The 24,564-nt window shown below is 39.1% G+C and overlaps 1 protein-coding gene across 1 annotated transcript in view; it reads left to right on the forward strand.

Moving 5' to 3' along the window:
• The window catches only part of IQCM (IQ motif containing M), a 103,357-nt gene that overhangs the window by 65,009 nt on the left and 13,784 nt on the right, over positions 1-24,564 (forward strand). The gene's annotated exons all lie outside the window — the stretch shown is intronic.

The following is a 24,564-nucleotide window of genomic DNA, read 5'->3' on the forward strand; positions in this document are numbered from 1 at the left end:
GTGGAAGGTGGGGAGCCATGATTAAAAGAGTTACTAAGCTCTGGGGCCACCAGAAATTGAGAGGAGAGAGTATGCTAATGGGCATGAGGAATTTATTGGGACAAAATTGCTTAGCCACGTCTTCCAACAGAGTGATATTTCTTCTAATATAAGACCTCAGACTGTGTAGTTCACAGTTAATAAAGCAGTGAGAGGTTTATGGCTTTGAATTCTATTGTTGAGCAGGATAGTTAGAGTAGGCAAGCTGTCTGTGAATGTGTTCCCCCCAAAACCCCAAAAAGATTTTTTGGAAGCTATAGAATTTTCCTTTAAGACAAATTATAGTAAAGGTTTACTTTCTATCAGGAACTTGGTAAGATGGAACCTGGAAGTCTATTTAAGCAAAGTGATACTGTTTTCCAGAGACTAATGGCTGAAATATATAACTTCTAAGATACATTTCTGTTTAAGCCTTCATAACTTCACCTCCATTTTTCCTCTCTTGTTATTGCTTGTTATGTTATTCTTTCATGTGAATTTTTTTCATTCAATGAGTGCCTGCTCTATGGCGGGCACTATGTTTGAAGCTGGAGAGACAATGATTAAAGGGCTCATAGAGTAATGGTGGGGATGAATGCCTGGGTAATTTCTTATCACCAGTTGTGACAATTGCTGTACTAGAGGTAAGTGCAAAGCATTATGGAGACACTGAAGAGTAACCAACCAAGTGCCAGAATGAAAGTTTCTCAGAAGAGATCTCAGTAGGGGTGCCTGGGTGGCTCAGATGGTTAAGCATCTCCAGGTCATGATCTTCAGGTCCTGGAATCGAGCCCCTCATCGGGCTCCCAGATCATCGGGGAGTCTTCTTCTCCCTCTCCCTCTGCCTCTCCCCCTGCTCGTGCTCTCTCTCTGTATCTCTCTGTCTCAAATGAAGAAATAAAATCTTTAAAAAAATTAAAAAAAAAAAAAGAGATCTCATTAGGAAGCGGTTTTAAGGAGAAGTTTGTTAAATGTAGGGTCGGAAAAGAAGAGGCCATTTTGAGCCATGGGAGAAAAATATTAAAGCTCTGAAGGAAGAAAGAATGTGATGCGTTTTGGGAAAGGAGAGATGTGATAAGAAGTGAGGTTAGGAAGGTGAGCGAGGCTAGATTTAGAAGAGAATATAATAGCAGGCTGAGGATTTGCACCTGTGTATAATAGAAAGCCACTGGTGACTTCAAGCTGAGGGCAGGGAAGAAGGTGGAGAGGGATTTACAGCAGCATTTCTCAAAGTGTAGTCTTCTGAACACTAGTTCTGAGGGATTCATCTCAGCAAAAGGGATCTCTAGTTAGGTAAGTTTAAGAAAATGCATTTACTGGTTGAGATTCATATTGAGCATTAATATATTGAAAGCTATATGAAATGCTGCAGAAAAGAACTCTGCTTGCTGTTTTTAACCTATCAGCAATTCACTTGACCAAAGAATTCCTAAAGAAAGACATTGAAGTGTCTAGTCTGGAAAACTGGGTAGATAGACATCATTAAGTTGAGATCAGAATTCAGAGGACAAATGGATTTTAGGCAGGTGGAGAAAGGGATGGGAAAGATAATGGATTCAGTTTTAGATCTGCCAAGTAGACACGCATATGGAGAGAGTCATCAGGAAGTTGGAATTGAAGATCTGGCAGTTAAGAGAGAGAGACAGGTGAAGATTGAAGATTGATGTTGGGGGTCATCGCTATGCCATAATTGTGGGGGTCATGCATTTTTTCAACCAATATTTACTTATGATGTGAGATGTATAGAGACAAAAGTTATGCTGTTTGTCCTTAAGAAGTTTAAACTTGATATATGTAATTATAGTGTGACCCATACTGTAATAAAAACAAGCTTTACTCCTACTTCCTAGGAGATTTAAAGTCTTTGGTACATTTTGAAGGATGAATAAGTTTACTCAAGAAAGAAGAAAAGTTCTATCTAGTCCAATGGTCTAACCTCTACATGATAATGGATATCTGAGAAAGTGATAGTGCTATATTTGCAGGAGCTAAAATGATTTTACATAACTGAAATGAGGATTGAAGAGTAATTAGAGATGAGATTAGATATTGGAGAACTTTGAATTTTAGCCTTAAAGCAATGGGAACCATCCAGATGTTTTAATAAGTTGCAGTGATTGCATTGGCATTTTAGAACATTTCTGGGAGCAGAGATGAGGTGTGATGGCTTTTGGAGGCATAGAGTCTACCAATGAGGGGACTAATTTATATGAGAAAGGATGACTTGAATTAAGGTAGCAACCCTGGGGACAGAACAGAGGGGAGAGATTTGAGAGATATTTGAGAGGTAGAGTTATCTAGATTTGGTCAACAATGGATGGAACATAAGACACAGGGAAAGAGCTGTGGGATTCATTGGCATAGTGGTTTGTCCTAAGTGGCAGCATGGAAACAGATATGGCATATTAAAGGGTTGGAGATGCATCTTATGTAATGGTAAAACTGCCACCAGAAACCAGTTGGAATCTAGACCATGTACCTACTGAGCTTTGTTGTTCTAGGTGATGAAGTTGGGAAATAGCATTATTGAAATATGTTGGTGGTTTTGGCTGCCTTTGGGAAGTTATAAAAAAGAGATGAACTAACAAAAGCATTGGCTGGTTTGCAAGCAGAAATGAAAGGGCATAGTCATACCAGGTATCTGGGTCCTTGGTTTTGAGCAAATGTCTAAGACTTATCAATGCAGCAAAAATCAGATTAAGGGTATGTCCTTCCTAACCCAGCCCATTATCTCAGATCACCTCCAGGCACTTACTAAGTTGAAAGACTAAGGCAAGGGGTGAAGAAGTGAAGATAAAAAGAAATTTTAAAGCTATGCTTAAAAAAAAAAAAAACATTGAATGTGGTTATTGTCATGAAGAATTAATTAGAAGAAAATAGATTAAAAAATCTACCAAATATTTTAGAGACTTTTATTGCCAGTGAAACCATGAACCTTGGTTTAATTGAATATTCAAAAGTAAAATACGGTGGCTTTATATGGAAGTGATCCACAAAAGCTGTACAGTTCCGAAGGAGGATAATAGCAAGATGTGGCCAACAAGCAGGAAAAAAACTTCCCAGAGTGGATCCAGGGGCCACTAAAAAAATGAATATGGGAGTTTACTCCCAGAACAGAATCACTGTATACTCAAAGAGCTTCCCCACCTCCAGGGTAAGGGGCTTCTCAGTGACTCCCCAGCAGATTCTATAACTTCTTTGGTATGGTGATTGCTATGTGTCTTCTCTTTTTTCCTTTCACTAAGAGTTTTTCCTGAGGGTATCCTGTACCTGCCCCACTACTGGATGTTGTGTGCTTCTGGGGAAAGGTGGAAATAATTTTTATGTTTGGTACACGTTATTACCCGGCCAGAAGGAGTCACACCTGGACCTGATGGGGAAGACTGCAAACAGCCAGAGATCCTGGACTCTGAGCTGGATGTGTACTTTGGTTGAATTTTAGGTCCTCCTTTGGGGAGAGGAAGAGTGTGATTTGTCAGGAAATAAAAATGGATAGATATTTGATGTCCAAAAGGGCTGACTGTGGCAGAGACTGGCTAGTTTATCAAACTTATTACTATATCCTTTTTTCTTGGACACTTGGCTAACGTACCTTTCTCATGTCCCTCATAGTTAGGTAGAGCTATGTGACTGGGGGTTTATATCAATAGATTATAGCTGGAAGTGGTGCCCGTTCAAAAAATGTCTTGTGTTCTCCTCTCAACATGGTCCCCCCCACCATTTTCAAGTATAAGGACTCTTCTAATACTCTTAAAACAATTGCAATTCCACTCATGGGAGAATGGTAAAAGTGCTTTTAATAACTGTTGATTGAAAAATTTTTGTTGAGATACTCAGTAAATGTACAAACTCAGTATGCGGAATGCAAAAGTGAGAAAAATGGTGATGATTTGCTCCCTCATGGAACTTGTAGTCTAGCTGGAGAAACAGGTATCAATTAAATAATCACTTATATGCAGTTAAAAGTAGATGACAAATGAATGGGACCTGGACTGAGGGTCAGCAAAGGCTTTCCAGAGGCAATGACAATTGTAAGCTATGAAAGATATAGAGGAATTACTCGGTCAAAAAGTAATTCCTGCTTGGAGTTCTAGGCCGTGGGAAAACCATCTGCAATGGCCCAAAGGAGGGAAGCACAGAAGTGATTTCAAAGAAGTACAAAAAGAACTAATGTGGCTGCAGTTCTGAGAAGGAGCAGGAGAGGGGTAAACTGTAGCTCTCTGAAAAACAGAACTTGTAGTCAGTGTGGTGCTAGCAAATGTTTAATAACTGGCTATGGTGGGCAAGAGGGAGGAAGCCTGATTTATAGCTTTGCCAGTTTCCATGGTGTAAATATTCTAAAGTAGCCAATTTCAAGCTACCAATGTTACATCACTGATTATGCGAGTTGGGAAGAGATGCTCATGGACTGTTCTGAGAGTTGTGGCAAATACCTTTCATATACCACTTGAAATCCTCTCAGACTCACTTCTTATTCCAGCTTCTGACGTAGAGGCTGCTTCCTTCTCCAGGCTTCCCTGATGCCTTCCTGGCTTGGGACACCAATAGGAATGGGCTCAACACTGACACATGAGCCACCAGGAAGGGAGGATAAGAGTCAATGGATAACTGTTTCTTCCTTTCTTTCCCTGGGCAGAAGGGTCTCAGTTACACTCTATAAAGCTTCTCAAAATGTCCCAAACAGTTTCTTGGAGTGATGGTCAACTCAAAAAGGATTCTTAGATTAGCCCTTTCTTTCTTGTTTTCTTTCTTCCTTAAAATACTCTATTAAAAATATTTTGATAGTGAGTTGTCAGTACTTGCTGAAAGACTGGGTGTGGAGTGTGAGGGAAAGAAAGAGTCAAGGAAGGATGATTCTTAGACTTTAGACCTGATGAACTGGAAGATAGGAATTGCCATTTTCTGAGACAGAGAGGAGAGGAACATACAGTTTTCAATGGGCAGAAACCTAGAGTTGAGATTTGGACACATTATGTTTAATGTGCCAATTATACAAAAATGAAAGTGTCAAATAGGTAGTGTGTAATGTAAGTATGGGCTCAAAGGAAAGAAAGGTTGAAGTCATTCAGGTACAGATCAATATTGTCTAATATAAATATAATATGAACCACAGATGTGATTGAGAATGTTCTAGTGCCCACATTAAAAATTAAAAAGAAACAGGCAAGGGGCATCTGGCCCCTTGAGCATGTGACTCTTGATCTTGGGGTTGTGAGTTCAAGCCCCACATTGGGTATAGAGATTAAATAAATAAGTAAACAAACAAACAAACAAACTTAAAAGAAACAGGAAAATTAATTTAATTTAAATTCTTAAAAAGATTTTATTTATTTGAGAGAAAGAGAGAGAGAGAACGAGTGGGGGGGAAGGGCAGAGGGATAGAGAGAGAGAAGCAGACTCCCTGCTGAGCAGGAAGGCCGATGCGGGACTCAATCCCAGGGTCCTGGGATCATGACCTGAGCTGAAGGCAGACGCTTAACTGACTGAGCCACCCAGGTGCCCTGGAAAGTTAATTTTAATAGATTTATTTAACCTAATATATCGAAAATAGCCAATCTGAAATTGTATTTTATAGTTTTTTTCATACTAATCCCCCAAATCCAGTGTATATTTTAGAATTTGGACTAGCCACATTTCAAGTGCTAAGCAGCTACAGTTGGCAAGTGGCTACTGTATTGAACAGCATAGATATCAATTTTATTTACAATCATTGACTTAGATAAGATCATCTAAGAAATAAATGTAGGTGGAAAAAAAAAAATCCAAGGACTAAGTCCTGGAGGTTGCCAACATTTAGAGGGCAAGAAGAGGAATACCCAGCAAAGGAAGTGGAAATAAACAGCAAGGGGGGAAACCAGGAGTGTGTGAAATATGTTACTCATAGTTCTTTTTTTTTTAAATTTTTTAAGGATTTATTTATTTATTTATTTTAGAGAGAGATAGAGCATGCAGTCTCGTGCATGCGAATTGGGTGGGGAGGGGCAGAGGTAGAAGGAGAATCTCAAGCAGACTCCCAGCTGAGCATGGAACCCAAAGTGGGGCTCTATCCTGCTACCCTGAGATCATGACCTGAGCTGAAACCAAGAGTCAGATGTTTAACTGACTGAGCCACCCAGGTGCCCCATGTTACTCACATTTCAGTCAAGTAGGAGGAATCCCTTAGACAGCAAGGAAAGCTTATCCATTGTCCTAGAAGGAAGACAGGGGCATGGGCACAGACACAGGATGATTGGCAGATGGAAGGATTACTACTATTTTTTTTTTTTCCAGTGAAATTAGAAGTGAGATCTTCATTTGAGGATGGGATGGGAAGTACTGAGTTTTGAGGAGTGAGGAAAAAGGTTAAATAATCATAGTCTGGGAAAGTGTGGAAGTGCTTGGACTATGAAATGATAATTTGCTGTAAAAAATATACCCCCCCTTTTTTTTTGTTTTTGTTAAGAGAAAAGAGAAATAGTTGAGAAGTGTCAATAAGGATAAAGGAAGAATTTGACTTTATCGTAGCCCTGGAGTGTGGAAAGGGTAGAAGAGAAGAATAGTTACCCTTTCAGAGAGCTGTTGAAGAAGTTGTGCCCTTAGAAAAATAAAGGTGGTTAGAGTGAGAACATAGCTAGAATATCACTTTAGCTGATGAAAGATCTGGGGTTTCTTAGGGTACAGTGAAGAGTTTGGGGAGGTGATTTAAGGAAGGATGAAAGAGTGAGGGTCTGTGGAGATTAAGGTCAACAGCAAAGAGAGTGAGAAGACTAGTTCTGAGGGTCTTTTATAGAAGGTGGTAATTCGTTCTAATGGTAGTCTGTGTTTGGGGATTGTTTTCTTTAGTGGCTTGTATTCAGGAGGCCAAGGATTTTGGGGGTAGGGGATGTGAGAAAGGAGTCAAGGTTCTATCAAGAGCACAAGGAGGACAGCGGTCCTCTCGAAAATCCTATTATAGGCTCTGTTGAAGTCAGAGGCATTTTCCTGGGAGCCTTTGCATGTGGCCCACCCAGACAGCTGTGAAATGCCGATCTTAGAGTTTACATTTGAATTAAAATTGGAATTCATTTCTCAAAGTTCTTATCTCAAGAAGTGTATATTAAGTCTGTAACTTGGATCTATTTTTAAACATATTCCCAATCTTCACTTCAGTGTGAATGGAAGCATGATCTAAGTTATCAGTGGTATTAATTCCAGAACTTGATTAAAGTTTGTGAGATTAGAAAGAAAAGTGAGTCCTGTGTGTATGATATATGTACCTTTTGCTCACGCTGCACTGACAAATCGGTTGCATTATCTTCCATAAGCTAAATATCTATATGAGAACAAACATTCCTTGAATTTGATCCAAGGATATCAACTTTAAAAATACACTGTAACAATTATAATATCAAACATGTTTAGTAAATATGTTCTTTGCACTTACATATAATACATGTCCATATTTTTCTTAATAGAGCAAAATCAGAAAAAAAATAAAATGATTTCTTCTTCGAGTATATAGACATCTACAATACTGCTTAACCAGTTTCCATTGTCAAGCTGCCAGCAATTTATGGATCTTGATAATTAGAAATCACACGTAAAAATCTGTTTCTTTAATATATATTAAATATTAGATTATAGTTACCACATAATATATAATATTCATCTGTTTATGTATCCACTTGGGAACAAAAAATACTTATGTGTAATTTTGAGTCATTTAAATTTAAAAACAGATTTTAATTAAACCCAATGAGATTTCCTGGTATTCATGTCAAACAAATATATTTAGGTTCAATATTGGATTGTTCCTTAACCAGTTTAGAAAGGAGTAGGTGTGTGTGTGTGTGTGTGTGTGTGCACGTGTATATGTATTCTTTGGTTTCCAAACACAAATCTTCCTTTAAATATAAAATGAAGGTGTAATGAATTTTAATAATGCTTTAAAATAACTACGTGGCTAGAAAGCACTGGAGAAATCTATAAGAAAAATGACTTTGTGCTATGTTTATTTTTTTGCCCAGTGGTAAAAACTTACCCAACAGATTTTTTTGATCAACAATGTATATAAAATCTTCTATTTTATATTTTAGCGATTTTAAGTATACATACGATATTAACAAATGCATTAAAATTGTTTTTTACTCATTCCCACAAAATTACTTGGAAGAATTTAAGACCAAGTTCCATAACAATTTATAAGAAACATGGAAACTAGAGATTTTTTTTAATGAGGTAGAAAATTATATTGAATTTGATATTACAAAATAATTTGAGTTTTGGAGCTTTAGAACTTGAAGCATACTAATCTTCCTCTATGTATAAAAATAGACCTTACTTGAGGAATTTCTAAATGAGGGAATAAATTTGGGATAATCACAGAATTTTGCAACTGCTTCTCTGCTTCTCTTAGTTTCTTTCTGGTTTAGATTGCTATGTTTCTTCCCATTTCTTGCCAGTAATTTTCTTTTGCTTACGTATGCTCTTGAAAAAGGAACTTAAACAGAATTAAGATAGCAAATTATATATCTGAGTGACATATGTCTTGAACACAGTTCTTTCTTCCTTATACTTTTTCTTTTTTTATGCTGACCTGGGAAGTTCTAAAATAGAAAGATGCAGGGCAGGGACTCTGAGACAGGAGACTCATTGCTTCTGTAATAACATGGTTTACTACATTGAAATAGTCATGAACTTCATTAACTTTTAATAAAGTAATAGTATCTTAACTTTTAAAATTATCAAATATTATAAAGGATTTAGAGACAATTAAAAGGCATTCTTTTTACCATCTGCCTTCTATTATTTTATTAGCCCAGAGGATAATTTAGGGAATAACAGAAATCTTCGGATAAAGTAGTGACTTGCAGGGGTTTTATGATTAAACATATTTGTTCCATGTTTTGCTTTGGACCAGGAACATAAGCAGAGAAGAGCTGAGGCTAGTGAAATATTTTACAGTGGGCTAGGGTTTTTCCTAAGTCATTTGTACATAAGCTTTCTGTACAAGTAATGTAATACCAGCTTCTCTGGGGAACTAAAATGAGAGCAGCTGCTTCCTAGAAATGGTTCCCTATTTGCAGTGAAAACCTTCAGGGAACCTTTGTTGCTTTTGGCTTCTCAGCATCCTTTAACCTTACCTCTGGTTGCAGTGCTCAGATTGGACTTTGGAGAAACAATCCCTCCCACTTTGTGTAGTTTGGAAAGGGCTGTCACTGTCGCCTACCTCCCCAGCCCCAGCCTTGTCATGTGGTTCAGGCACAGCCAGAGAGATGAGTTTATTCTCCTAACCACAGTGATGGGCGGAGTGATTGGGCTTAAACCAGCAAGGATGATGTGAGCTTGGAGATACCAGAGAACACAGCACGGAATTCTAAAATAGGGTCAACGTGGAAGAGTGAGCTGAATGATGCAGATAAATAAGCCCTGATGACATTGTTTAAGCCTTTGACCCAAGCTTTACTGAAGACAGACTGTACCTGGATTTTCCAGTTTATGTGAATCGGTGATCTCACCCCTTTGGAGAAGGCAGTATAGTTTAGTGGCTCAGAACGTGGGAGTTCAACTCCCTAGATCCAAATCTCAGCTTTCACACTCCTCAGTTTCTTCTGTTTGTTTAAGGTAATTTGGTTTTCTGTTGGTTTTCACTGGTAATCTCAGGCAAACACCTTCTTTATCCTGTCATTGTAGGAAAAATTCCACTTAAGGTGTGTGTAACAGGCTGAATCATAGCTACTTAAACATAGCACATCCCGTAATTCCTAAAACCTGTAAATGTTCTCCCTTAATTTGGAAAAAAGGATCTTTGCAGATGTGATTAGGTTAAGGGTCTTGAGCTAAAGAGATTATCCTAGATTATCCCAGTGGGTCCTAAATGCCATACAAGTATCTTTGTATGGGAAAACCAGAGGGAGATTATGGACACACAGAAAAGGAGACACGACGTAACCATGGAGGCAGGATTGGAATGATGTGTCCACAGGCCCAGGACTGCTGGCAGCTCCCAGAGGCTGAGACAGGCAAGGAATGGATTTGCCTGTAGAGACTTTGAAGGAGTACAGTTCTGCTGACGCCTTGATTTTGGACTTCTGGCCTCCAAAACTGAGAGGATAAATTTCTGTTGTTTTAAGCCACCAAGTTTTCAGTAATTTGTTACGATGGTCATATAGAACTAATACAATGTCCTTCCAAAAATAAGTTTCATTTCTAGACATCATGTAAAAAAATAATTTTCTTTGTTATAATGAGTGCAGAAGCGTGATCAATAGGGCCAATTGTTTCAACTTTCATTTCCTTATTCATATATTTATTCAGAAGTTTTATTAAGCTCCTCCTTAATAATCAGATAACGTGTACCATGGTCCCTGCCCTCATGACGCTTTCAGTTTAGCACAAATTACTTTCCCTTTCTCTCTCTCTTAAAAAAATATAGATATTGCAGGGTTTTCTTGGGGGGCGCAGGGGTGAGTCCGGGGTTATGAGGAACACTGCCTTTTTCCCTTCTGAATTTAGAACCGATTGAATTGAAGAATAAGACACAGGAATTGGACAAATGGAGATTAAAATGTTCCTTTTGTTACAGAGAAAGCTGTGGGAGAATATGGCTCTGGATAAATAGCCCTGTGGCTTGTTAATCCTCTCCCAGAATTAAACTCACCCCCTAGCCATAGGCAGAACTTGACAGCAGCAACCCTTCTTCCCCTGCTCTCTGCACAGAGCAGCATCTGCCCTCTAACTAAGCCTTGTAGTGCAGAGGAGTGTGTATTTGCTCATTCCAGGCGGCAGGCTGGAGACACTTTGAAGGGACAAAGCCCAGCTTGGCTCTTCTAGTCAGAGTGAGAAGGGGGCAGGGTGAGGCATGCCTTGTCCTCTCACAAACCCAAACCATGAACCTTTCTGTCTAGCCATACCCTCATCTCTCTTGTATTTCTGCACTAAGGGAAAACACAAAAATATGTGTGCTCCCCGGTGATATAGTTTCTTACCATCAGGGGCCACCATGTTATTTACCACTGGCAGGATTTGCCTGTAGGCTGAGGTTTACATATCTTTTGGGGGGTTTGGAAGAGAAACAGCCATAAACTGGGTATTAGGGTAATTAAATCTTTTGGAATGGCATGTAATTTTCTCCTAGCAATGTTGGGCCCTTTGGGACATTAAAAAAAATGTAAGCCACGGAACATTTCCTTCCTCTTGGTGATTTATTTGTCGCCAAGGGACCCATAATTATTTCTATCCTACTGTGTGGAAGTTAGTCAACCCTAACTACTAACATGTGTATTACTTGGCCCTTCTTCAGACACAGATCTGATCACTTGTTAATTAGTAAAATCAAGTAATGTTAATTTTAAACATTTGAGTCTGAACTTCTTATTTAGAAGTTAAGATCTTCGTTGTTTTTCTGAGATAATACCTTTCTGAGATATATGTTTATAAAAGAAATAAGCAGAGGCTAACTTAATTGACTTCTCTTTTTTACTAATTTTGAACTGGAGTTTGTTTTTTTTCAATGACTTTCACATAAGCTGAAGAATGCTATTGAGATAATAACCCCATTTTCAGTAAAAGACAGACTTTTGTCATTTTGAGGCTACAGTATTAACATGCTCCCCTAACTTGTCTCCCTGCCACTGGTCTAAACCTGACTCAGTCTTTAAAGAAACTTAGGCCAGAGTGATTTTTATAAAATGCAAATCCTACACTCTCTTTTTTCTAAAATGCTTCAATGTGTTCCCAGGGCCTATAGGATAACAGAGGTAAAATTATATATTTTATGCATCCCAACTATGAATTTTTTTTTTTTTTTAGTAGGATCCATACCCAGCATGGGACTTAAACTCACAACCCTGAGATCAAGATCTGAGATGAGATTAAGAGTCAGATGCTTAACCAACTGAGCTACCTCGGTGTCCCCCAACTGTGAATATTCTTTAAAAGTTTGGTAAATCATGATAGAAGAAAGACTGAGTTATCCTTCTATTCTTACTATGGAAAATACGAAATTTTTGTTGTATGAAGATGTAATCAAAGTACAGAGCCAAAAAAGGAGGCAAAAAGTACTACAGAGGTATCTCTGGTAGTTAGTTAACAAAAATACTGTTATTTGTCTGGATTTTGTAATGTTGTGATTACTTGTCTGTTTTTAAGAGTTTGTTATTTATGGTGACAACCTTCTCTAATTCTAAATATTCACATTTACACCTCATTTTGTATTCATGTTCTTACAGACAGTTTCTTTAGTATGTCTCCACAAGTTTTATGAGTTAAGTCCTTAAAATATCTGGATTCACTACCAGTGGAGTGGAGAGCCAAAGTTAAACAGAAAATTCAGAAGCTACTGTTGTAAAATAGAAATAGTGAGATGGTGACTTGGATTAGAGTAATGGCTGATGAGTTGGTTATTGGATGTTATTAGAGAGAGAGAAGAGTCAAAGATGACCAGTTAATCAGCAAATGCTGTTGAAGGTTCTACTTCAAAACAAATCCGAAACCTAAATGCTTTTGTCCCAAGTTACTGAGGGTAGAGTTGCCATTTGCCAAGATGAGGAAGTCTATGGGAGGAACAGATTTGACTCTTACCAGAAATTCAACTTTAGTCATATAAAATCTGAGATGTCTGTTAGACATCTAGGTGGAGACATTGAATAGAAAGTTGGTATCTGGGTTTGGAGTTAAGGCAGAGGAATAGGCTCAGATATCATTTTGGGATACCTCAGCTTATAGACAGCATTTAATGCCCCAAGCCAAATGATATGGGCCTAGGAGTGAGTTAAGAAGTCAAAGAACTAAGCCCTGGAGTATTTAGAGGTCAGGGAAATGAGAAGAAACTAGCAAAGATGACTGAGAAAGGTGAAGGAGGTGAGGAAGGAAAAAATAAGCAAACAAACCCCCCAAAAAGGAGACCGAGATGTGCTAAAAACTGAGTGAAGAGAGTGTTTCAAGAAGGGAGTGATTGATTAACTGTGTCAAATTCTGCTTATAGATCAAGTAAGATGAGGACTAAAAATTGACATTGGATAGCCATGTGAAGGTCATTGATGACCTCAACGCCCACTGTTTTAGTAGAGTGGTCAATTCAAAAGTGAATGGGAAGGGGCACCTGAGTGGCTCAGTCAGTTGAATGTCTGCCTTTGGCTCAGGTCGTGATCCCGGGGTCCTGGGATGGAGCCCTGAGTCAGGCTCCCTGCTCGGGGGGCCTGCTTCTCCCTCTCCCTCTGCTGCTCCCCTGCTGTGCTCTCTCATTCTCTCTGTCAAATAAATAAAATCTTAAAAAAAAAGAGAGAGAATGGGAAGAGAAAAGTGAGACAAGCATAAGAACTATTTCAAGGAGTTATATTATAAAGGAGAACATAGAAGCTGGGTGCCTGTGGGGGGAGGTGAGATCAAGAGAGAGTGGTGTTTTTGTTTGCTTGTTTGTTTTAAGATGAGAGAGATGACAACATTCCTAATAAGAACGTTCAAGAGAAGAGGGAAAGATTAGAATAAAGGAAGGAGGGGGGAATCGTTGGGGCAATGCCCTTGGGAAGGTGAGAGTGGAGGGGAACTATTGGACAAGTAGAGGGGTTGGCCTTACATTGGATCGTGGATGTTTTCACCTGCAATAAGGAAAGGGCATCGAGTGTTATGGGTACCAATGCTGTCAGGAGGGGAGCTTTGATGGTGTATTTTGACTGCTTCTGTTTTCTCGGTGAAACTGGAAGCAAGGATATCAGCTGAAAGTAAGGTCAAGGGAAGTGTTGAAGGTTTGAGGTGAGAGTAGAAAATGTGAAATAGAGAGGGAAGAGTGAATGGACTAAGGAGTTGTGCTATGATTACTGGATACATTAGGCTACCTTGGGTTCTCGTTCATGAATGTGAAATGAGGCCAATCATGTTTTTGTTTTCTCCTTTCACATCAGGCATGCTGGATACAAATACCCCAAAATAGGTGGAGACTTCGATTCAAGTAGGGTTTTGTGTTTCCTCAGATGAAGGTGACAAAATGTGGGAGGGGCAATGGAGTTGAGGGTCTGTGAGAGTGTGCATAGGGATGGGCTTTGGAATTTCAGCTGGCTAAGGTATGAAGGTGGCAATATGCCAGGATAAGTTATTTTTTAGGCCAACCAGTTTTAAAATAAAAAATCTTTTTTCATCACTTTCCTACTGCAGAGGTACTGACTAAGCAGGCTCTGTAAGGGGAACCTGGGTGGTAGCTTCACAAGACATCAGCAGTCTTCCAAGATGAGCAGACGTTGTATTTTAGAGGGGTGTTAGGTACTCCTCCAATCTGTGTCTCCAAGGACATCTCCCATCAGATTGGTTTGCCTGTGTACTGATTTGTATATTTCCTGCTAGAAAGTAAGCCTTTAGTGGACAGGGAGCTTATCTATCTCATTTGCACTTATATCCTCAGTGCCTGAACAGCAGAATGATGGGCTCCTTTGGAATCTGAAAGTTTGTCTATACGTGTCTGTTGGATAATGGAATGATGGGTGTGAGTGTGAGTGTGTGTGTAAATTACTAACCAGCTTTAGGCAAAACTGGTGTTTTTTCAAACTCCTTCATGTACCATTGAGTGGATACTTCTGTTGCAAGGTGCTGATCCCTGTGTTACACCTTAGGAAGACCGAATGTGTGTGTGTGTGTGTTTGTGAAATGTGACAGTCACTGTAGAGAATAAAGAGATCGATCCTAATGACTGTCCGGTGTGAAACAGATGTTGCCTGAGCTATTCAGTGCCCAAGGCAGTTTATTCATTTCTCTGGTCTGCATGGATGCTTCCAAAATGATTCTGTCACAGCATGTGTGTTCTGGCATTCCCTCTGAACACTGGGGACCCTGGAGCCAAGGATCTATTAGTGCCTGAAGTGTAGAATGTGTGACATTGATCATCTCCTCTCTGAGCTGGCTCTGCTCTGAAACAGCCTGAGAACCAGGGGAACAAGTCTCTGCCAAATCCATCTGGTTTTGATCCCATTGCTCTTAATGAATCAAAACATTATTTTAGAGACACTATTTTTTTTTATTTAACTGTTCCAGAAGTCCAGTGAGTGCTCTGACTATACTTAGGATGGATCTAAGAAGTGTTTCATGCAGTCACTGTAGAGACATTCATGAAGACATATAACGTGTTAGCATCACATATTTAAGAGGTGCTCATAAGTACTTCAATGTGATTAAGTTGATGGCAGTTTCTACTTAAGTTCTTGGTTTCCAGCTACACTAAACCACTAAGAATGGCCTTTAAGTAGCATTTAAAAACAGACTGAGATACATGGTTGTAGCACTGTAAATAAATGACCTTTGCTTTTGTATTTCTCAGTGAAAGTTTGGAAATCTCTATCTCTACAAGCTAATTTTTGGTTTTACAAAACCTGAAACTGAAAATGGGGGCGCCTGGGTGGCTCAGTCGGTTAAGCATCTGCCTTTGGCTCAGGTCATGATCCCAGGGTCCTGCATCGGGCTCCCTGCTCGGCGGGGAGCCTGCTTCTTCCTCTCCCACTACCCCCTGCTTGTGTTCCCTCTCTCACTGTCTCTCTCTGTCAAATAAATAAATAAAATCTTAAAAAAAAAAAAAAGAAACTGAAAATGTTTCCACTATTCTTCTATTGGAAACCAATTAATGGAGGAGAGGACAGAGGAGCTAAAAAAATAACATATATTGAGCACCTATTACTTATTAGACACTGTATTAAGCCGTGCATTATCCAAAGTCTTGCAAGATAGGCATGTCATTAGTTGCATTCTGTAGATAAGAAAACAGGCTCAGAGAGAGCCATGCCCAAGCTGCTGTTATGGATAGCAAATGGCAGAACCAGGATTCTGACTCTAGAGTTTGCACTCTTTCCACTCACGCATGGTGCTACATCCTGGTTCTCAGTGGCATTAGGAGCAAATAGGTAGGGTACTTGGAGGAAGGAATGTCTCCCAAGTGCTCTGGGAGTGTGGAAGTAGTGCTACATCTTCTTCTAATTTGTTGCATACCTTGAGTAACTCACTTTTCTCTGTATCTCAGTTTGCCTCATAAAACGGATCTAATCCATGCCGCTTTGGAGGCCCATTCTGTTTTCATGTAGAACTATGATCTTTCAAAAGATGAGTGACATTTAAAGTGCCCAAATTCATCTTAGTTAATAACGAAAATGACACCATTGTCATTTATGTCCGTAGCAATTGAAGGCTTTCCTCGTTCTTCCAAAGATGTTCCCAAGGGGCGGCATCATTTTTAATAGGTCCTCACAGAGGCATCATGCAGATGAAGACAAGAGAATGTTGGGCAGTGACCACGAGGTAATTCAGCACTGATTGTCCGCATCAGTAGTGAAATATTCCAGTACTGCTGCTGCATTCACCTTCCTGTCTGACCAAAGCCACAGAGACCTGATGCATTTTAGAAATTTCACCAGAAAAAGAAATGACATCTGGGGGGTGGGGTGGGGTGCGGGGTTATTGTGCAATGTATTGGAGAGCTCAAGAAATCCCAGGAAATGAATCTATTTTTGCTCATAAAAATGAAAAGCCAGCTAGTGTTACACAGATATTTTAAAGGTTAGGATATTAGCTTTGGGATGAGCTTTGGCAGTTGCTTTTTTTTTTTCTTTCTTTTTATGAAAATGCTGACTGTTCCCTACATCTACCCAGAAAATGCTTTTTAATAAGACCATATTCATTAATGAAAGCACAGATGGATTCCTTGGGTGGGAGGAACAACAGGAATATGGGGAAGGATTGACCGTCTCTGTAAAAGAGGGGAGGGCATGATTACTTTGCTGGGCCAACAATAATGAGCTGCCCAAAATGGCTAGAAAGGTGTTCTTGATGTTCCTAGATGGTTTCTTCTGTAGAATTGTTATGTGAGTAGTTAGAACTTAGCAGTGACACTTTAATGTTTGTAATTCTAGGACCCAGTGCTAGAACTATCAGGCATTTCTTTGCCTGGCTTTTCAATGAAGTCTGATTTTAATTTGTACATAGTGCCTTTGTCTTGTTTAGAGAAAAAAAAAATCACAATAACTGAAACTCCAGTTTGCTGAAATCTGCCTTTAACAGCTGATGTTAGTTACTTATAGACATAATCACATTTAGAAAAAGTTTTATGGCATCAACACTAAAATCAAACAAGTGTATACTTTTTCTAATCATACATTTCCTACAGAGATTTTATTTTATTTTTATTTTTTAACACTTTTATTTTCATTTATTTATTTATTTATTTATTTATTTTAGAGAGGGTGGGAGGGGCAGAGGGAGAGGGAGAGAGAGAATCTTAAGCAGGCTCCATGCCCAGTGTGGATCCTTACACGGGGGCTCGATCTTACAACCCTGAGATCATGACCTGAGCTGAAATCAAAGAGTTGGAGCTTAACCGACCGAGCCACCCAGGTGCCTCTATTCCTTACAGAAATTTTAATTGTCCAGATCTATAGATTTGTGTCTCTCTTCCCCTTGACAAAGGAATGTTTTTCAAGTCTTGATTTTCACTGTAACTAGAGGTTGCACTCCTTTTGTGGTTGGCCCCCAAAGTTTATTCTCTTAAACCTAGAGGGAATTTCACATCTTCCTAGATTTATTCCTGTGTTCATAGCCCTGATATAAACATCCTGTCCATGAGGAAATATTTGCACCGCTTAAAGAAGCAGCTTCTGTGGTTGGAGCGGGTGAGACAAGAAGACCTCGCAGTTGCACTTCCGTGCTCTGAAAGTAGTCCAGGATGCTGGTCTGTACATGGGTGATAATGGGAGTCTAATCTGCGTGTGCTTGGGGAAAGAATCCGAGAACCAGAAAGAGAATAAAAAATCAAGGTCTGGTTCTCTTGCCACATGATCCTGGCCAAACTGTTTCATATGCTGGATCCTCAGTTTCCTATTCAGTTAAATGGCAGTGATAAAAATGACCATTGACTAGATTGCTGTGAGGACCAAGTAAGATACCTGTGTGAAAACATAAACGATAAAATACTAGGCATGTTATTAAAGGCTCATTGAAGGACTCATGTGTGCAAAGAACATATATGCCGATGTGGAAGAGCCGATGGCTGTCTTATCCTTGCAAAGCAATTACAAAATGCTGTTACAAAAAGAAAATTTTCTTGGAAATATGAATGGTTTGGCTGCGTTGCCTCCCTTCCTTTAATTCCCCTCAGTCAACAGATCATATTCAAACATCACACTTGGTAGGGAATCTAGAGCTTAGTGTGATACGTTTACCTGGTGGTTACTTGAAAGCAAATGTTCTAGTTTTATGTAAATGTCTTTGAGCTATGTTGGTGCCAAGCTACTTTGGTGCCCAAGTGTGTCATCTAGTTTTAGAGTTTCGTGTATCATGTGGTTTTCAAGAGTTAATAAAACATTAACTACTTAATAAACTGCTCGGGAACAACTGTGACAAATGATGTTGGCATCAAATGTACTGGGAAATAGGGTTTTTAGCAGAAGTGTCTTAATTAGGAGTGGGGCCAGGTTCCATCCTCTATTTCACCTTGGTTTCTGCTTCTGCGACGCATCACAAAACTGGTCAGCTTTACAGCCTCGAGCCTCGTGATTGGCTGCAAATGAGTCAGATTCCTGTTCTGTCTGGTGGTTTAATACCGTTGGCAAGTCTATGTAGATAAACAACAAAAAGACTGCCAAATCCATTTGAGGACAAACAGTGTATCATGGTTTGGCGAGCCATCGTTTGTCCTTTCACGCAGACTTAGGCACAGGAAAAATATGACTCCTAATGCAAGGTGAGAAAGTATGTCAAGGTGTTTGAAATATTTTACCTAAAACAAGTAATGGTATAAAATGTGAGGAAAGCTAAGAGCTGGTGAGAAAACAAAGAAAGAAATAATCATTTACAAATAGCTGTTTACCTCACTTGAAAATGATCCTAATCAGGAATTTGCATTTCTTTAAAGCCTTTTTGTTAGTGATAATATCGCTATCCCTATTTCTCAAAAGGCAATTATCACATAAAATGGCTTATAATAGGAGTGTTATTGCTTTCCTGGCGTTCGGCATGTAAGATTTTTATTGGTATACTTGTCTTTTTTTTTTTTTCTAAGCACCTGCAATTATATTTACATTCTGACAAAATATAGTAGAGGTGGCACTTAAATCTCTAAGTTCCTGTCTACAATCCTAAGCAATTTTACGGTCTTTTTAGCTATACCTGTTTTCTGTAACAATTTCAAGTGCAATTAAGGCACAGAAGTATCTTTTGTAAAGTTTCCACAAAGAATATATTTTGGGTATTGGTGCTAGATAACATTACAATAACTTGCTTTATAATTAGCGTGGCAGCTCTAGGATTAGCTCAGGATCAGACCCTTAGTAGTGAGGCTATATGATCTTAGCTTTGAGTGCAGGAAAATTCTGACTGAGGAAAGAAGAGGTGAAGTGCTGGCATTTATCATAGGTAATGTTGAGTGGTTGCCAGGATGGGATGTTGATGGTAACACAGTGAGTTACCTAACAGATGACAGTTTGTGAGAACCAGGAAGAAGGAAGATCACAAACACCACACAAATTCTCTTCCTGGTTCTAGATTAAAATATAGCACTTTCTATTCTCCTAAGAATAGGCAATAAACTCACCTTAGATTTGTACTAAGAAAAGGAAATGAAATGCATACAATGTACCCTAATTTGCATTCATCCAGCAATCACGAATTTATGAAGCATCCTCACAGATGCTTCATAAGGCAGGAAGGTCTGGGATTTCCCCCTATTTACAAGCTAAAAACTTAGCCTGCCACAGTTTCATGGATACAGGCAGGAGACAGAATCAGGACCTTTCAGAGCAAGGACTTTGTTACTCATGGTACAGCACTCAGGCTGAGCTTCCTGTCCATAGCACTTCCTGTGGCCCCCAAGTCCCATGGTGGCCATGCGGAGGACTCAGGTGGATGCTATTCATGTGGTGGGTTTGTGTTACAGCCGAGAGATGTGAGCTTGGGGGAATCTGTGGCCTTTAGAGAAAGCATGCTCTCTGTCCTGGGAGAGGCATTACTTCTTCAAAGTTGGCTTGCTGCAAACACAACCCTGAGTCTGGGTAAGGAGCAAAGAACTGCTAGAATCTGGCATTCTTGGCACCCAATGCAGTTATCAGGGGTGCTTAGGACCCATGGTGGATTGCCTCTTCTAACCCTTAGGAACTTGAGACAATTATCTTACAAACAATATGTGTCTTTTGTAGCATGTATAAATTCTCTGCACATATATTTGTGGTTTCAAGGCATTATTATTCCCTCTTTTTAGCAAATAAGGAATTTGAGGCTCAATGTGTTTAAGAAGCTAAAGTCACAAATAAATGGCACAGCAGAGACTACAACAGTGTTTTTAATTCATAGCCTAATATTATTACCGTTAGACTGGTTTTGCTTTACTGCTAAAGAATTTTCAGGCTATGTTGGCTCTGCGTTTTAGTGAGGGCTTTTCCGTTATTTTATTTACTGCTGTGTACATTGCAGGAAATGATTACTCTTTTTGTTCATCTGTTGCTGCATTTTGATTTTATCAGACTAGAGTGTTCCTGCATCTTTTTCTCCCTTTAGCCTAGATAAATCTGTTTATTTCTAAAGGCCTGTAGCTTCCCCAGAGTTCTAGGAAATAAGGTCAAAACAATGAAATTGACTGTTCATAGAATTGCAGAGTTGCAGAGATAAAATGTACATCAGAAGCAATTTAGCCTAACCACCCCATCTCCATTTTACGAATAAGAAAGCAGAGGTCCAGAGAGCCTCAGTGAATTGCCACCCAAGGTCAAAGGTCTTATTAGTGGTAAACAAAAGAGCCAAACCCAAGTTTTTTTGTATCTAAAATACAGTGTTTTTGTCACTGCACTACATTGCGTTCTGAACGAAAAAGAATTCAAGGATACTGGTAGAAGCTTAGTACCTTCTCATTATGTGTTCTAATGTTCTGTTTGGTAACAGTAGTACTTCTGTTTTTCATGTACAGGAAAATCACCCCAGGTATTGAAATGACAACAGAATCATAATTCCTTTAAATTATGGGTTACAAACTTAAGTGCCCTTCTAAGATCAGCAGGTAACTGTGAAATAGCCAATGTGATCAATGGGAGGAATGGAGTCTATAGCGAGCTAGAGAAAACACAGCCATCCAGACACACTCTGAGTCAACATCTTGAACATTGTATACAACCCACCCCGCCCCCACACCCGTATGTCTGAGTCTGGATTTGACCCTCCAGCTGCCATTTTATAACACCTGACTTGAATAACATTGTTTTAAAAGATTTGCCTTATCTTTCAGTGTGATCTTGTCACAGTCTTTTGGAGCTAAATAAGGTATGCTCAGCTGCTCTAACCCATCATCATGCTGAAAGAGAAACAAAAGAGGTTCGGTGACTTTATTGACTCAAGTCAATAAAGCTAATTTGTCACACCAACTGTGACTAGAACCAAATTTCTAAGACTCCTAGTCCAGTGTTCTTTCTACTTCATCTTGAAACATTTTAAAAAAGATTTTATTTATTTATTTAAAAGAGAGAGAGAGAGAGAGCAAGCAGGGGGAGGAGCAGAAGGGAGGGACAAGCCGACCCAGTGCTGAGGGTGAAGCCTAACATTGGGCTTGATCCCATGACTGTGATGTCATGACCGGAGCCGAAATCAAGAGTGGGACGCTTAACTGACTGAGTCACCCAGGTGCCCCATCTTGAAACGTTTTTTTTTTTTAAAAAGAGTATTCAGTTTTGTAATGAAAGTGATGAGAGAATCAGATTTAACATGGAGCAACACATTTTGCAGGTAACCTCTCAGGAATCAATTAATTATTGGGTGTGTTACCATAGACCCATGCTCAGTGACATGAGATCTACTAAGACATATCGGATATCTTTATTTTTTCACTTCTGTCTTCTCTAGTTGGGAAAGTCAAAACTACTATTACAGAATAAGTAAATGCTAGGATCTTTGGCACTGACTTTAAGAAAACTTCAGAAAGAAGGGAGATTACTGGGGACTTGAAAGCCTCAACTCTCCATATTCTAATAATTATCTTTATTAGCATATTTAAGAGAACCCCCTGCCACAGCCAAAGGAATATTATGATATTTGCTAGAGGATGTCAATACTTGAATTAAGTGTGTGCATGTGTGTGCATGCGAGAGAGATTGAATTTGAATCTGTGTTATTCATTCTTCATGTTAAATCATAATTTTTGACCATTGATACCTTAAATATTTGGTTGGCCCCTAATCTGAAATTTGTGGCAAGTGCTGACATAGATAGAAAAGGTATGCCAACTAAAGTTGGGCTGAGATGGAGAGAGATGCCTACCTTCTGATTGAGGTACTATAAGAAATATCAGTTTTGAAAAATAAACTATCCCTCTATACCTTTGATTTATGTTTTGTTTTCACCAGTATTTGAATCCTGTTTTCATGCTCTGTAATGCTGTGGTCAGTCTTACCCTAAGAGTTTTATTCTGGGAGGGATTCCTCTCCTGTGCCTGTTTTGTAACTTGGTTGGCATCCCTTGCAGATTTGTCACTTGGGTCTTTTTCTTTCCCTTCGTTTCAGATGCTCAGTCTTACTGCTCTATCTGCAGAACTCTCCCTTCTTGGGTACTTTGAAATTAATCCTGATCTGGGGGTGGGGGGCAAACTTTTTCTATAAAAGTTCAGATAGTACAAATCTTTGGCTTCGTGGCCCATGTGGTGCCTGCCACAATTACTGATCTCTGCTTTTGTGGCATGAAAATGGCCATAGGTAATAGGTAAACATGTGGGTGTGGCTGTGTTCCAATAAAACTTTATTTATAGAAATAGGTGATGGGCTGAATTTGGTCCTGGCCATGACTTACCAACCCCTACTCTAATCCATTGGTGTTATAGTAGGGAGTGCTTACTCAAGGGTTGAGCAAGATATCATCTCATCATGTAGGAAGAAGATCCTGTTTATATTTTGCTGTATCTTCTGATTAAAATGTCTATTTTTGTTTGTTTTATAATGTACATGTTAATAAAGTTGAATACAAGTGTAATTTATAGATAAACAACTTTACATATATTGAAACCCCTGCTCAAAAAATTTTATACTGATAGCAGTGTGCAAAGAAATTGGAAAATTGGAGACTTGTGCTCCAACTTTGCATGTTCTTCAAATACCATGCATTGGGGAAGATACTTTTGTTGTGCTTATACACGAGAAAGGCATTCTCAGTATAAGGAGGGGTATGTGGAGTTGTGAAATAGAGACAGGGTTCTAGAGAATGTTAGGATCTTATGAATTCTCTCTCTCATATTCTCACATTTTAATCAGAGCTGCCTCTTCTACTCAATAGTTAATCATTAGTCTGATTTTCCCATTAACAGTATTCATTTCCCCCTTGGCATTCTTAAGAATACTCTGAATTATTACTTTCTAAATATTGTTAAAATTACTTATTCTGTATAAGGTGTTCTCTAGTTCTGATGATGGCTCAGACCATATATTTTATCATTTTTTTAACCCCACAGCATCTGACAGAAAGTCTGATACACAGAAAACAACATGTTTATAACTAAAGTGTAAAACAAAACATAATTGACTGAAGACCCTGTCAGTCTCTTTAGAGACCACAGTTAGAGGCCCTGGCCTACTGTCTAAACTACTAGTCTTTTTTGGGAAGTTGTGATAGTTACAACGTTCTGGCATGCATTTTGCGATCCATTTCTTCCACTTCCTCTCCCCACCTAGTTCTAAACATGCCACTGGGAAGTGTTAATTTTAACAGGAAATGCAATTGATTTACTGTGAGAACGTTTTTGTTAATATCATGAGGCTGTTCCATACAATGTCAGTACTTTGGGGCAATAATAAATCCCGGGTCAGAATATCCATTATAGGTAGCTAGCAGAGGTAACCAATCAAAACCTTTTACACAGTGTCACATTATTGCTTTCTGGTAGCCTTTTAGCTTATACTTAAGAAGTTGTATGTTTTAAGTTTTGTTGTTGTCGCTGCTATGCATTTAGTTGGAAAAGTTGCAAATGTAAAGTATAATAAATACAGACAGTTTTGCATGTTTAGTGTGGCTGTGCCAAGTTAGAGTTTAGTTTAAGTTGGGCACACAAAGCAGATCATGCTTGCATTCTGTGGTGACCAGCTTTTCTTGTGCCCATTGTCCATTTTGTGGAGATTGGCTCTATTTGTGTATGCCCAGTTTCAGGATTATCCTGCATTCCTGTTGGAACACTGGAAACCAGAATAGACCCTTTGGACTTTTTGCAGTACCGGCGTTTCAGTATTGTTAGCCATCATTTGTTTCTCTGTTAAGGGCTATATGGAAAGGGTACTCTCTTACTTTGTAGCAATTACTTGTCATCCTTCAGATAGCCACATTGTAAGCATAACCTCCCTCTTCCTATGAGGGGGAAAAATCTTTTAAACAGTATTCAGAGCAAGCCTAAACGTGTCACTACTTGAGTTTCCATCTGTATTTGCTTATTTCCCTTTTTGCTTTCTTCTCATGCTTACCAGGCTCTCAGATTCTATTTGTAATGAAACAAACCCGACATTTAAACTGGAGGAGGCATCTTGTGCAGTTGGAAAGACAAGGAAAGGAAGAGGACACATCTTTACTCAGTGCTTGATTCGTGCCAAGTGCTCATTCTAGACACTT

The sequence above is a fragment of the Leptonychotes weddellii genome, chromosome 2 (genome assembly GCF_054177405.1).
Source record: "Leptonychotes weddellii isolate Sample4059 chromosome 2, ASM5417740v2, whole genome shotgun sequence".
Taxonomy (NCBI): domain Eukaryota; kingdom Metazoa; phylum Chordata; class Mammalia; order Carnivora; family Phocidae; genus Leptonychotes; species Leptonychotes weddellii.